The sequence below is a fragment of the Ovis aries genome, chromosome 1, assembly GCF_016772045.2.
Source record: "Ovis aries strain OAR_USU_Benz2616 breed Rambouillet chromosome 1, ARS-UI_Ramb_v3.0, whole genome shotgun sequence".
NCBI lineage: Eukaryota > Metazoa > Chordata > Mammalia > Artiodactyla > Bovidae > Ovis > Ovis aries.
In genome coordinates, this window is record NC_056054.1 from 216193778 (window position 1) to 216208213 (window position 14436).

A 14436-nucleotide genomic window follows, 5' to 3' on the forward strand; every position below is an offset into this window, starting at 1 on the left:
ATAATAGAGCCCGTGCTCTGCAACGAGAAGCCACCACAATGAGAAGCCTGAGCATCATAACGAAGAGTTGCCCTCACTCATCTCAACTAGAGAAAATCTGCAAAGCAACAAAGACCTAGCACAGCCAAAAATAAATAAACTAATTAATTAAATGAAACAAATTCTGAAGTACCTATTAAACAGTAACTTCTCACTCCCAGCAACCCTCAGCTCCTATTTTACTTTTTGTCTTTGTGAATTTCTCTCTTCTAGGTACTTCATACAAGTAGATTATTTGTTTCTTTATGTCCGCTTCTTTTGCTTAGCACAATGTTTTTATGATTCATCCATACTATAGCATGTATCTGAATTTCATTATTTTTTATAGCTAAATAATATTCCATGGCATTTGTTGTTGCTATTCAGTTGCCAAGTCATGTTTGACTCTTTGCAACCCCATGGACTATAGCACGGCAGCTTCCCTGTTCCTCACCATCTCCTGGAGTTTGCCCAAGTTCATGTCCATTGCATCAGTGATGCCATCCAACCATCTCATCCTTTGTCATCTCCTTCTCCTCCTGCCCTCAATTTGTCCCAGCATCAAAGTCTTTTCCAATGAGTTGTCTATTTGCATTAGGTGGCCAAAGTATTGGAGCTTCAGCATCAGTCTTCCAATGAGTATTCAGGATTGGTTTCAAGATGGACTGGTTTGATCTCCTTGCTGTCTAAGGGACTCTCAAGAATCTTCTCCAACACTGCAGTTTGAAAGCATCAGTTCTTCGGTGCTCAGTCTTCTTTATGGTCTGGCTCTCACATTCATATATGACTACTGGAAAGACCATAGCTTTGACTATATGGACTTTTGCTGGCTAAGTGACGTCTTTGCTTTTTAATAATTGCCACGGCATGCATATACCATATTTTGTATATGTGTATGTGGTCTTGTAGCACAGCTTGTGGGACCTCGGTTCCCTCACCAAGGATCAAATCTAGACCGCTGGCAGTGAGAGCAATGAGTCCTAACCATTGGACCATGAGGGAATTCCAATATATCACATTTTAAAATATCAGTTGGGTTTTGCATTTCTATTCTGTCCCACGATCTCTGCTTTCTATTTGGAACGTTTGGATCATTTATCGTTAATGTAATTATTTAAACAGTTGAGTTTAATCTACCATTTTCCTGTTGGTTTGCTATTTCTTTCACTGTTCTTTCTTCCTTTTTTCCCGCTTCTTTGGGATTCTGTTTTTCAGTATAAATTTTATTTAAAATGTCATATAGTTTAAGAGACATTATTCCTACCTTTGTTATTTCCTATATTTCTGTTGTCTCATATATTTGTGGTGATTTATAATTTGTGAGTATATGTTTATAGTAGCTCTTTTAGCATATATATCTGCTAATTCCATTATCTATCTGTTATTTCAGAATTTGTTTCAACTTACTATTTTTTCACCTGGTTGTGTGTCACTATTTTATGGTTAAATAGGTTATGTTTCCTATCTTTTTGTATGTCTGGTGGTATTTTAATTAAATAAAGAAGATCATGAATTCTAGATTATTTGGTGCTAGATTTTATTGTGAGTGCCAAGTCGCTTCAGTTGTGTCCAACTCTTCGCAACCCTGTGGACTGTAGCCCACCGGGCTCTTTTGTCCATGGGATTCTCCAGGCAAGAATACTGGAGTGGGTTGCCATGTCCTCCTCTAGGGGATGTTCGCAATCCAGGGTTCAAACTCTTGTCTCTTATGTCTCCTGCACTGGCAGGTAGGTTCCTGTAGTCCTTTAAATAATATTAAGCTTCTTCTAGTAGGCAGCAAGGTTACTTGGAGATTAGGTTTTGTCAAGCTTTTTTAGAAAGCCTCCAGAATACCGTCAATACTAAAGCTAATTTAGCCTCACTTCTAAGGCAGAAGAACTCTTCTTAGATCTCTATTAAATGGCTAAGTATTCAACCAGATTTCTCCAATCTGGACGGAGGGAATTCAAACATTTATGGTTGTATGTGATTTCTGGGGACTGTCCACCTTACAGCTTCTCAGTAATTATTCTTTCCTCCGATTTTCATGCCCAACAAAAAGGGTTCTCACTTTACGCACATGCAGATTGATATTTAGCAAGAACTCGAGGAGATGCGTGTTTCTGTGCCTCTTCCTCTGCTTAGCTCTCTCTCTCTTTTGAACTCTGCTCTTAAGATTATAGCTGCCAGGCCCCCCCAGACTGATCTGTTTCTTCGACTCAGCAAGATACTAGATTCCTTTTCCCTGTACTGTGCCTTTCTCAAGGCAGTAATCTGGGATAATCATAGGGATTCTTTCAGGAATCTAGTTCTACACTGCCAGATGTCTAATGTCTGAAAACTGTTATTTCATATATTTTGCCTGATTTTCAAATTGTTTATGGTGGGAAGGCAATTCCTGTTAGCAGCTAATCCTTTATAGGTGGAAATTCCCCTCTCAAACATTTTAAAGCCATTTAATCAACATAGGAGATAAGACTGAGGAAAAAACTTTAGAGGAAGCAATGTGAAAGTTGAGATCGAAACATCAGAAGGCAGTTTGTGAAACTTTTAGAAACTAAAATCAAGAAGGTAGCACCATTTTGAATATTACCCACCTCCATTCCCAGCTTCACCCACAAGTTACCAGGTCCTCTTCCCCTGCCGGCTTTAGAGTACTTCTGAGGCCCCTGTATGGCCTGAAAAAAATTGTTTAATGCCTTTGAATCAAAAAAATTAATGCCTAAATGATATCTTGTTATTGACAAAAATTAGTGGGGTCTTCCAAGTCCATTTATCTTCATTTTTTTTTCCTCTCTGGAGCACTATGAACTTAGTGAAGATATTTTATAATTGCTTTAAAACTCAAGAATCCATAACTAAAAGCAATTAAAAACTGATCTGTACATCACGACAATAAAATAAATGCAGTTTTTGGCTCTCCACTTAGTGTACTGCATTGTTTTTTTTTATCTCTGGTTCATTTGGACTTGACTTGTGAAAGATAGTATGCATTCAGCATTAATTCCCTTGTTGTACAAGAGCCATCATTCTTCTATAAGTGTAAAACAGCAAAAAGGGATTTTTCCCCCCTTGTCTTTGTGCTGAAGGGAGTGCTGTGGCTTTTGCTATGTTCACAAGCTGACAAAATGGACAGTACATTTTTCACATTGTTTCAGCCCATGTAGATTTTTCAAAATAAATGGTTCCTGCTTGCCAAGCCTCAGTGAACAACACTGACTTTTTCTCAGTCCACAAAGCTTGCCACATGGATTACATGTATGCATTACTCACACAACACAATCACTGGCCCATATGCCAGATTGAAATATGATTTTACAGTTGCCTCTAGAGCACACATTTCTAGCTTTGGTTCCACACATAAGGAGACAGATTTGCAGTTTTTGTTTTCTTACGGTTTTAAACACATTTGCCTCAAGCAGAAGTATATGCTCCATAGGGTAGTTCTTTTCATTGTAGGATACTTGCTTCTTTTCAGACAATCTGTCACCTATTTAAAAAACAAAGAGCAACACCACACTATTCACTTTGTTAAAACTTAAAACAGGTCCAAAGGAAAATGTGCCTTGGAAATCCTTCACTGATTTGTTTTTGTAGAACAGCTGGAGGTGAGGCCCACTGTACTAATCACGTCCAGTTGCTGCTGGTCAAATTGCACATTCAGGAAATTCATAATTAGGTGGTTATATCCCCTGAATTTCCCCTGAAGCACTCTTTATAACTCTCGATTTGTCTTCTTCCTTGTCATTCAAAACAACCAGAAAGAGAGAGAGGGAAAGAGAGGGAGAGACAGGAGAGTAAAAGGGAAAAATTGAAATAAAATTCTAAGTTAGGCTTCCAAAATAAATTGTCTATGACTGCTGGCCCTCTCTTAAAAACAGCCAGAGCCTGTGTATATATTAATATGTGTGTGTGTGTGTCCTTCTTGAAAATAAAGGGTATTTGCCTTAAAAATTATGCTCTGAAGTGTTCATCTGCTCATGTTTTGATTTCAGAGTGTGGATTTAAGATTAACAGGTACTACCTAGACTTCAAGGATTAAATTTTAACATTTCATGTAAATTGTGTATGTTTCCTTGTTGTATTTGCTTCTCTCCACTCCTCCTAACCTTGGAATTCTTAGGTAATTAATACAATGCAAGAATTTGTAGCTCAAGTGTTTGTCAATCTTTTGTTGATTATTAACAAAACAGTTCTGTATCAGAAGATCTGCCTTCTAATATATACTTTGGAACATCAAGGTTTCTTAGGATCTTTACTTCTTTATTAATCAGTTTTAGGGAAAGCAGGAAAGGAGAAAATATACTGTGAGCCAGACTGCAGTGAGGAATGTGTACCATTAGTTTCCTAATAATCCCACAGGACTGTTAATTCACTGATCTAATGGAAATAAACAGAGGCTAAGTGCCACATGCTAATTAAGCAAATTAAAGCCAAACAGAATTCTTCAAAAAGTCAAATATAGAATTACCGTATGATCCAGCAAGTCACTTCTAGATATCCCAAAATATTGAATACAGATACAGAAATAAGTATTTGCACACAAAATTTCATAGCAGCACTTTTCAATAGCTCAAAGGTAGAAACTATCCAAATGTTCAGTAATGGATGAATGGGTAAATAAAGTGTGATATAGCATACAATAGGATAGTTTCAGCCATAAGAAAGAATAAACTGATACATGATACATATGGATGAATCTGGAAAACAAGCTAAGTGAAAGAAAGCAGCCACAAAAGTCTCATATTGTATCATTCCATTAATATGAAGTATCCAGAGTAGGTTAACCTATAAACACAGAAAGCAGGTTGGTGGTTGCCAGTGGCTGAGGAAAGGAGAGAATGAACAATAACTGCTTAATGGATACAATGTTTTATTTTTTGGTGATGAAAATGTTTTGGAACTAGATGGAGGTAGTAGTTACACAACATGGGGAAGGTACTGCGTTATGCAAATACCACTGAATTGTTCACTTGAAAATGATTAATTTTATATTGTGTGAATCTTACCTCAATAAAAAGGTAAAGTTAAAAATAGAAAAATAATACATGTTTTCTATAAAGGCCTAGTACTTCCTGGAGGCTACAGAAGTTGATATTTCTAACAGAGTTTTAGGTAGGATCATAATCTAGCAAGACAAAAGCTATCTGTGCTTCACTTTTTCCAAAAGCCAATTTAAAATGTTAATTCATTATTAAAAACAGACTTGTAAACATGGCAATAATCATTTTCACATGTTTCCCTCTAGAAACAAGGCCTTACATGAACTATAGGTACATTCTGGGCTCTCCTTTCAAATTCTGCACCTCATCTTTCTTTCACGTACATGTTAAACTAATATATTCCTGAGCCTTCCTGCACAATAAATTTGACATTTCTCAGTTATTAAGTGGTAATTCTTCATATCATATAGAACCTCCTCCTTCCCCAGGAACTTTTCTTCCCCTCCTAATTTCTCTAAATGTAAATTGGTAGCAGAGGAGGGAGTTCTAGTACAGTCTTTTCTTACCTTAAGGAAATTGAGAGCTTAGAAGCAGAAAGAAAAGGGCAGTGGCATTTGAGATTAAATCGCTTTTTTGAAAACATACAAGTAAAGTTGTAGAAAAGAAAATACACAAAAGAATAAAAAGGGTAAATTAGGCATAAGAGATTGTCCTCAACCGAGGAAGTGTACATGTTCTTCCCGGCCCTCAGATGCCTCTAGAGCAGTCCGAATCATCTCTCTCCTGAGAGAGCATGAGAAGATAGTGTGCAGACAGTCTTCCCCTTGCTGCCTTTAAAGGCACTGACAGCTTGTCTGATGTCACATGCGCATCCTCAGGGGTAGAGACTTCCGGGCAGGCCACCATTCACGGAACTGTCACTGCTTGACATATTCCAGCAGCTGATGCGGAGCTCTGATGAGCAGATCACTCAAGACCAAGCAGCCAGAACAACAAGCTGACCACTCAGAACAGGCTATCTATGAATTACAATTGCTGGAAGGCAGAGAACATAACTTAAATTTGGATGGAAAGAATAATAGAACTACCTAAGGAGGAACAAGGACTACCCAGATAGACTTCCTTGACTTAAAACAATAACAAAAACATGATTTTTAAATATAAAATTGACTACTGAAGAAAATGGTTAGTACTGAAATTCAACCAGTAGCCTGGAAATTGGATGCAAGGATATTACAAAGCTCAGAGGAAAAAATGTAAATCATGAATACAGAGACTGAAGAGAGGTTTAAGGACACTGATATGAAACTATTTGGAGTTCCAGAAAGAGAAGATGATGCACAGGAAGGAAAGGATATATTTAAATAAAACAAAATGAAGCATACAAACAAAAGATATTTCCCTGGATTGAAGAAAGGATACCAAGTTTCAGGGAAGAATGATGAGAAAAGATTATATCTATATCTATGTTTATGTCTACATCTATCTTTGTCATCATATATATAGTTATAGATACATACACATATCTGTCTATATCTATTTATATATTTTTTCTTTTAATGTGTGTATATATATATGAATAGGCATATCCTGGTAAAAAGTTTGAACCCCAAAGATAAAGAGAAAAATCATATTCTTTCTGTGTAGAAACGTTTAAGTTGTTTATAAAGGAAAAAATTAGGCTGTCATGAAATTTTCTTTTGCAACACTAGGAAGCTAGAAGACAATGGGATATATTTCCAACTTAAAAATATTTTTCATCTCTTAGGGTACAAGAAAAGTGTTTGCAGATACATAAAGATTCAGAGAAGTCACACATCTCATTACTCATCCGGTAAAAATACTAGAAAAAGACTTTTTAAAAAACAAACCAACAAACAAAACAGACTTGAAGAGGAGAGAAAGCCACAGTGAGCAACAAGCTTGTGATATTTAATTAAAAATAGGTTGACCAAGATGGACTGAGTATGTGTAACTATTATAAATAGAGAGCTTAGAAATAGAGAAGTGTACTAAAAAGGAAAATTTAATAATAATCTGGAATTTAAAGAACTAAACCACCTCAGCAAAACTAAAGAATTGTGGTGAGGAGGGGCATGAGAAAGAAGGAAGCAAAAATATTCCCAAGTCGTCCTCTCTTGGGAGGAGAGTAAGGAGGAAATTTCAACTGAAGTCTTTTTCAAGCTGAATATCATGGGTGGGGAGTGACAGTGGAAAAGCTGGGGAAAAGTTGGCATCTTCTTTTCACGAAATACTAGGGAAATATCTGTCTGATTTTATATGAGGGCTGGAGAAGGACAAGCAACAATGAAATGTAAAAGGAGAGCAACATCTTAAAGCAGGCATGGTGTCACTGTACCATGGAACATGTAATTTAAGTCCAAAATCCCTAAACAGAAAAAAGGGGGATATTATATAATAATAAAAAGCATAACTTATAAGAAATAATTTTGTTTTATATATGAAACAACATAAAAGCTAAACAGATTTTTAAAATTACTATAAACACATTTAAATAAAATATTATAGTAAAGGGCTTGAATATTAGATTTGGCCAGTCCTGATAGCCAAATAGATATAGGTAGACAGAAAAAGACCCAGAGGAATTAACACAATCACAAAGCTTGTGATACTTGGGGTATGTGCACGTGCTGAGTCTTGTGCGAATGTTTGCCACCCCAAGGACTGTAGCTCACCAGACACCTCTGTCCATGGAATTCTCCAGGCCAAAATACTGGAGCAGGTTGCCATTTCCTATTCCAGGGGATCTTCCTGACCCAGGGATCAAATCCATGTCTCTTGCATCTTCTGCATTGCCAAATGGATTCTTTACCACTGTGCCACATGGGAAGACCAGAAATAAAATAATACAATCACAAGACTTGTGTTACAGTCATCCTCATTATTTGTAGATTACGTATTTGAGAATTTGCCTTGCCAAAATGTATTCATAACCCCCCAATCAATATTTTCAGAACTTTTCTCTCACTCACAGACACATTCAGAGTGGTGAAAAATCAGAGGTCAAATAAAGTGAAACTGCCTTCTTACATTTCAGTTCTTTATTATAGACATGTCCTTTCTTCAGTCTATTTAGTGTCAGAATTTGGGCCTTTGTGGGCTTTTTGTTGGTGACCTCACTGTTTAAAATGGTCCCCCATGCACTGAAGTGCCGTTTAGGTTCCTACAGGCAAGAAGGCTGTGATGTGCCTCATGAAGGTAGATGATCTTCATCTAGGCAAGAGCTACTGTGATACTGACTGTGGAGTCAATGTTAATGAATCACCAGTATATATTCAATAAGTGTCTTTAAACAAAAACACACATAGAGGAAGGTTATGTATTGACCGGCTGACAAAAATGTTGTAACCAGAGGTTTAGAGGAATCTAACCCTGTATCTCCCCCAGGAGCAAAGGTTCAGTCTTCAAAGTATCTTTATATGATATAACTACTAGGAATAGTAAGAACCAATTGTACATAGAATCAGAGAGAACTTGTTCCTCAAAAAATTCCTCTTTTAATATTCCATGGAAGACTTCTAAAATATACTTATGTATTTTTCCTTAAAGAAGTCCTCATTATGCTTTTCTGATCATAATCCAATAAATTTAAAAATAAGTAAAAAAGATACAGAAACTTCAACTACAATGGAATTCAGAAGTATATATCTATATAGTCCCTGAATTTAAAGAAATGTTAAAAACTGTCAAAAAAGCAATGGTAAAATTAAAATTACCTAGAAATCAATGAAAATAACATTTCTTACTAAAGTTCATGGTACTTGGTAAAAGCTACATTCATGGAAAAAATTATAACCTTATATTCTTTATTATTAGGGAATAAAGATGTTAAAATATACAAGTTTTATAATCACTTACAAAAATTAGAAGAACCAAAAAAACTAGGAAGGGGGAATTAAGGGAAAGAAAACATGAAATTAAAGAAATAGAAAGCAAAAATAGTATAAAAATGAAAAGCTCAAAAATAACTTCATTTGAATAACATGTAAAAGGAGAAACCACCTTTATTTGAGATTAAGGAAGACAGGGAGAGCAAAAAACATACAAGATTGTGAATGAGAAAGAGTACATAAAGACAAATACCAACGAGAACAGAAGAAATAAAACATTATGTGCACCTCTATAATAAATTTGAAATTTGAAACCTACATGATTTGCTAGCAAACAATGTGTAACAATCCAAGTAAAGAGAGGAAACTTGAATAAACCACTATACAAGAGTTTTGTTTTGTTTTGTTTTTAAGTGATTTAGATCTATCACTTACAAAGGCAACAGGATCAAATGTCTTCATATCTAAATTCTAGCAAAATAATGTAAGTAATTGCAAGATCTTAGAAAAAAGTATGAGGTACTCCAATTCATCTGATGAAGCCAGGAAATTTTAATACCAAAACCCAATAAAAAGACTGTCAAATAATAATCCATGTGATCAGATAGGATTTATTCCAATAGCAGGCTCTCAGGAACTCTAACAACATAATTTTATTCTTTTTCATTTGTGTGTGTGTGTTCATTCATTCAATCATGTCCAACTCTTTGCAACCTTATGGACTGTAGCCCTCCAGGCTCCTCTGTCCATGGGATTTCCCAGGCAAGAATACTGGAGTGGGTTGCCATGCCTTCCTCCAGGGGATCTTTGAGACCCAGGAATTGAACCTATGTTTCCTGTGTCTCCTGCATTATGGTTGGATTCTTTACCACTGAACCACTGGGGAAGCTACTTTTTTCATTGAAAATCATGTCAAGCTCACAGAACAGAACAAGAATGGTACAAAGAACTCTCATGTACCAGTCACACAGAGATACTATTTGAGTTTTGCCGTCTCTCCCAATAATGTTCTTTACAGGAAAAGGCTCCATCCAGGATCATGCGTTACAACTAGCTTTTTCTAGTCTCTGGGTCCTCAGCCCTTCCTTGACTCTCAGGACTTTAACATTTCAGAAGGTCACAGGCCAGTTATTCTGCAGACTCTCCCAGTTTGGGCTTGTCTGCCGTGTCTTCACAGTAACATGAAGATTCTGTACATTGGGCAGGAACCACAGAATGATGTATGATTGTATCCCCTTGACTGGCACTTGTTGATTTGCCCCACGCCTGGTAGTTCACTCACTAGAGTAAGCTAGTATTGCCCAGGGGTCTCCACGATAGAGTTCTCTTTTTCCCTTTGTCATTAATAAGTATTTTTATGGGAAGATACTTTGACACTAGTAAATATCCTGCCCCCTGTCCAGCTTTCACTCCCTGCTTCCCTGTAATGCTTTTGCCTGAATTGTTTACTGCTATGCTGGTTAAAATGGAGAATTCTAATATCATAATTTCTTCTACATCTGTTGGGTAGCATTCTCCTGTAAGGAAAAATTTTCTCTTATTTGTTTGTTTGTTTGTTTGTGGACTAAAGCATCCCTATTTTATTCAACGGGTTACAGTACTTTACTATTATTATTTATTTTGATGATCCAAATTTTTTTCCCATATTTTGGCCAGTGGGCTCATCTGCAAACTTATTTCTACGTCGTTCTGGTAGATCTCTATCTTTCTGTGATCATGACCTTGCTTTCTGTCACAGCAAGATGTTCTGGATTTATCTCTTACTTTCCCTGCCTTGGCCTTAAAATCAGCCATTTCCAGGAGAAGGCTTGATTTACCTTAAAAGAACATGTATTTGGACACTAGGTCTGTCTTTGTTTCTGTAACCAAAAAGTGTCTTTACACATGTAGCATTCTTACACAGTTAAGAGTCTTGAGATGAAAAGATCATCCTGATTTATTCAGGTGGGTTCTAAACTCAATGACGATTGTTCTTATAAAAAGGGCAGAAGAAGATCTGAGAGACAGAGGCAGAAAAGCGAAAGACACACACAGAAGAAGGCTATGCAGATACTGAGGCAGAGATTGTGCTGATGTGGCCATATGCCAAGAACGCCAAGGAACGCTGACAGAAGTTAGAGGAGGCCAGCTAGATTCTCCTCTAGGGTCCCTGGCCGGGGGCAGGGGGAGGGGGAGTGGTGGGCGGGATGCAGCTCTGCCAACACCTTGAATTTGGACTCTGGCCCTCAGAACTGTGAGACAATAAATTTCTGTTGGTTCAAGCTACCCATTTTGTGGTAATTTGTTATTACCCCAGGAAATGAATACAACCTCAAAAACATTAAGCTAAAAAAATAAACCAAAGACCACATATTATATGATTTCATTTATAGGAAATTTTCAGAAAAGGCAAATCTATAGTCATAAATCAGATTGGTGGTTGCCAGGGACTCAGACAGGAGAAGAATTGGACTAAATAGCCATAAGGAACCACTTTGGCATGATGGAAATGTTCTAAAATTGAATTTTGTGGTGATGGATGCACAATGATATAAATTCATTGAACACATTAAGCTGTACATTTACACTGGGATATTTTATGGTATGTATGGTTATACCCCAATAAAACTGTTAAAAGTTAAAAACTAAAATATAAAAATATTAGAAATAAATTTAATAAGGAAAACAAAGAACATATATAAAGAAAACTGGTAAATCATTTTTTTCCTTCTACGGGAGGCATTCTTAACTAAGATGGAAAATCTTAAGGTATATTTATGCATATGGACATATATTTATGTATAAAATTTTAAGACTTTTATGGCCAAAGATGTCATAAGTAAGATCAACTGAGAAAATAACATATTTAAAGAAAATTTCAGCAGACAACAAACTATGAATATTTTTAGTAATATTCAGTTCAGTTCAGTCACTCAGTGGTGTCCGACTCTTTGCGACCCCATGAATCGCAGCACACCAGGCCTCCCTGTCCATCACAAACTCCTGGAGTTCACTCAAACTCACGTCCATCGAGTCACTGATGCCATCCAGCCATCTCATCCTCTGTCGTCCCCTTCTCCTCCTGCCCTCAATCCCTCCCAGCATCAGAGTCTTTTCCAATGAGTCAACTCTTCGCATGAGGTGGCCAAAGTATTGCAGTTTCAGCTTTATCATCATTCCTTCCAAAGAACACCCAGGACTGATCTCCTTTAGAATGGACTGGTTGGATCTCCTTGCAGTCCAAGGGACTCTCAAGAGTCTTCTCCAACACCACAGTTCAAAAGCATTAATTCTTCGGCACTCAGCTTTCTTCACAGTCCACCTCTCACATCCATACATGACCACTGGAAAAACCATAGCCTTGACTAGACGGACCTTTGTTGGCAAAGTAATGTCTCTGCTTTTCAATATGCTGTCTATTAGGGAATCTTAGATAATAATGAAATGCAAAAAAATATTCAGTAGAAAAATAAACAAAGACTATGCAGAGCAAAGACAAACAGTCAATAAATGTATATTTTAAATGCATAAACTGAAGAGTGATGAGAGAATGCAAATTAAAGCCTTGATAAAGTATTATTTTCTACTCCAATGTTGGAAAATTACAGAGCAATAATACTACTGTTGTGGGAAAAAGATAAAATAATAATAATCTCATGTATTTCTTATGGAAACACTGTGAACAGTTACCTCAGTTGAAAAGTAATTTATATATTAATATGTTACTACAGATAAACATTTCATCCACTCTAGGTATTAATTTCATTGGTGAAAATACCCAGCCATATGATATATGAACAAGTATGCTCATCTTATAGCATTGAGGCAGCAAATTGGAAGTGAAAAATTAAATGCACCTCAATGGAGGAATTAGTTCAATAAGTCACACTATATCCACAGCCATGGAATGTTTTCCAGTCATTGACAGAGTTACAGATATCAAATTGAAATACTAGTTAATTTGTAAATTCTACCAGCTATTACTGTCTGAGAAAGCAAGTTGAAGGGGGGAGGGGTTGGGAAAATGAGTGAAAGAGGTCAAAAGGTCAAACTTCCAGTTTTAAAACAAGTCATGAGGATGTAACTGTATGGCCACTATAGTTAGTAATACTGTATGACATATTTGAAAGTTGCTAAAAAAGTAGATCTTAAAAGTTCTCATCACAAGAAAAACAATTTTTAATATGTACTGTAACTTTGTCATTACATTACATTGCCAACAAAGGTCCGTCTAGTCAAGGCTATGGGTTTTCCAGTGGTCATGTATGGATGTGAGAGTTGGACCATAAAGAGGGCTGAGCACCAAAGAACTGATGCTTTTGAAATGCGGTGTTGGAGAAGACTCCTGAGAGTCCCTTGGACTGCAAGGAGATCAAACCAGTCAATCCTAAAGGAAATCAATCCTGAATATTCATTGGAAGGAGTGATGCTGAAGTTGAAACTCCAATACTTTGGCCACCTGATGCAAAGAGCCAACTCATTAGGAAAGACCCTGATGTTTGGAAAGATTGAAGGCAGAAGGAGAAGGGGACAACAGAGGATGAGATGGTTGGGGCATCACTGACTCAATGGACTTGAGTTTGAGCAAGCTCCGGGAGATGGTGAAGGACAGGGAAGCCTGGCGTGCTGCAGTCCATGGGGTTGCAAAGAGTCAAATATAACTGAGCAACTGAACAATAATTATGACTAGACTTATTTTGGTGATCATTTCATAATATACATAAATATCTCATCATTATGTTGTACACTAAAACTAATTCAACAATTTTATGTCAATTTTACCTCAAAAAAAAAAAAAAAAAAACAAGAAAAGCAAGCTGCAGAGAAGTGTGTAAATTTTTAAAAGTTATGTACTGTTTCCCATTGTAATTAATAATAATAAATAGGATGCATTTTTGAGGCGAAATGAATGTACTGTTTTCCAACTAACTTTCATCCAGATTTGCATCCTTGCCTAATTCAATTTTAACTTCGAGTGGTTGCAAATGAATCTTTTATTATTATTTAAGATAAACTTTGTTGAAGTATATTGAATCATTTTTAAAAAACCCATTTTGTTTCATAGTATGTTTTGAAGGTTGAATGATCTACATAATGGCTTCCTTTAACTTGGCCTATGTCAACCCAAAATAAATAGGCTTACCTCATGCTTGGTCATTGTCTCCATGAATACAGCTGACATTTTCTGTTTTCTTTTAGACCATCTGACACTTCTAGAAAAAAATTTTATAACAAATTAGCCAATGAGACAAGTTAAGTTACACTTTTGATTTTGGCATCTGCATCAGCAGCATTGATTAGTAATACTTATCAGAATAAAATTTTATTAATCTGGTCTCTAGTTTTCTGCACTTGACAGTTGCTTTTTGAATTTTCTGCCAAGGCTGGTTCAGTGATATTAGCTACAAGTAGTATTTTTGTGAGTACGACATTCAAAATCTGACTCCATAAAACAGATTAGGAAATTTCACAATACTGCATTTTTTACTGTCTTGTTTTTGATGTTAAAAAAGCAGAGACATTACTTTGCCAACAAAGGTCTGTCCAGTCAAAGCTATGGTTTTTCCAGTGGTCACATATGGATGTGAGAGTTGGCCTGTGAAGAAAGCTGAGCGCTGAAGAATTGTTGCTTTTGAACTGTGGTGTTGAAGTCTCTTGAGAGTCCC

General features: G+C 36.5%; 1 long non-coding RNA gene across 6 annotated transcripts in view; it reads right to left on the reverse strand.

Moving 5' to 3' along the window:
* Positions 1 to 1484: 1484 nt before the first annotated feature.
* LOC121816934 (uncharacterized) overlaps positions 1485 to 14436 on the reverse strand; it is an 83524-nt gene continuing 70572 nt past the window's right edge. For 4 of the 6 annotated variants that reach the window (XR_009595040.1, XR_006056651.2, XR_009595041.1 and 1 more), the window contains 3 exons: positions 13914 to 13983; positions 7637 to 7775; positions 1485 to 5975 (listed from right to left, as the gene is read on the reverse strand). This is a non-coding gene — a long non-coding RNA (uncharacterized LOC121816934). Of the gene's footprint in view, positions 7776 to 13913; positions 13984 to 14436 lie in introns of all 6 variants that reach the window. The other 2 variants (XR_009595042.1, XR_009595043.1) reach the window with 2 other exon arrangements.